The following is a 1,559-nucleotide window of genomic DNA, read 5'->3' on the forward strand; positions in this document are numbered from 1 at the left end:
ATATCCCTCCTTGCACTAAGTGCTATTAGAGCTTGAGGTTCATCCTCATGGAGATTGGATCATGTAGTTCCCTAATTTGAATTTGGTTGTAGGGTGGCAGATCTGAGGATTTAACCTAAAACTTGTAGAGTGTTACGATCTTGCAGGAACCTAATTGTAAAGATGGTTCAAGGTAGAGGAAATATTGAAAGTTCCATATTGGATACATTGAGATGAATCACAACCAAATTAGATGTCTAGGAGATAGCCCAAAGGAGAGGAGTGCATCTTGATGGTGTGAGTAATGATGAAGCAATAACACCAAACCCTAATACATAACCTAAAGAAGATCAAGATAAGGAAAGATTATTGAGAGTATTGTCTAGAGAAAATTCAAATCCTATTGTAGAAGTTGTTCCTTATGATGGAAAATTGGAAACGAATGTTATGTTGTATTAGATCTCTGATATGGACAAGTTCTTTGAGTTTGAAGACACTCTTGATAATAGGAAGGTGAAAATTGTAGTCACTAGGTTGAAAGGACTTGCCTCACTTTGGTGGGAGAATTCACAAACTGATATACAAATGAGAAGAAATAAGAAGATCAGGATTTGTATGGAAATGGTGAACAAGTTGAAGTAGAAGTTCCTTCCTTCTGATTACCAAGTTATCTTATTGAGAAAAATGCAAAATTTGAGACAAAGGGAACATGGCTATGAAGGAGTATACTAAAAAATTGTATAGAATGGATATTAGATCTAGACATGTGGATGATGTTGTTGAGAAAGTTACAAGGTATCTAAATGCATTGAGATATGGAATCCAAGATGAAATAATTTTTGTGGAATTGGAAAGTTTGGAAGAAGCATATCAATATGCCTTTACAATGAAGGAGATCTTGACAAAGAAGTGTGAACAAAGATAAAGAGATAGAGGTGGTAGATTCTAGAGATGCAGAGGTAGATCTTATGGAGAAGGTGGAAAATCTAGCAGTATTGTGCAAGATAAGAGAAAATATGATGGAAAAATGATGAAAAAAGCAAGATAGAGTGGAAAGTGGTAATTCTTACCGAGGAGGTACAAGTTCTTACCAAGGAAGAGTTGATTCTAACTCTAGAGGTGGTTTTCATGGTAATTGTTTCATATGTGGCAAAGGTGAGCATAGATCATTTGAGTGTAGATCCTCTAGTGATAATGAACAAGGTAATAGAAATGTTGTGATTCAAGGAGATCCTAAGAGTTCACCAAGTGGACTTGAGGCTGGAGAAAATATGATTGTAAGAAGAACTTTTTGTAATAATGGCATTGATGAGGAACCTCTCCTTAGGAGAAGTCTTTTCAAGACCAGATATAAGATGGATAGAAAATGCTACAAGGTGATCGTTGACAGTGGAAGTTCAAAACATTTGGTATTAGTGGAGTTGCTTACAAAGTTATAGCTGCATAGGTTGAGGCATCCTAAACCCTATCATGTTTCATGAATTATGGATGAGCATAAGATATTGGTAAGTGAGCAATTAGTTGTGAAGTTCAATGTTGGTAATTACTTTGATGAAGTTTTGTGTGATGTTATGCCTATG

The sequence above is a fragment of the Cupressus sempervirens genome, chromosome 5 (genome assembly GCF_028749045.1).
Source record: "Cupressus sempervirens isolate cs-2001-9-10 chromosome 5, ASM2874904v1, whole genome shotgun sequence".
NCBI classification, from domain to species: Eukaryota; Viridiplantae; Streptophyta; class Pinopsida; order Cupressales; family Cupressaceae; genus Cupressus; species Cupressus sempervirens.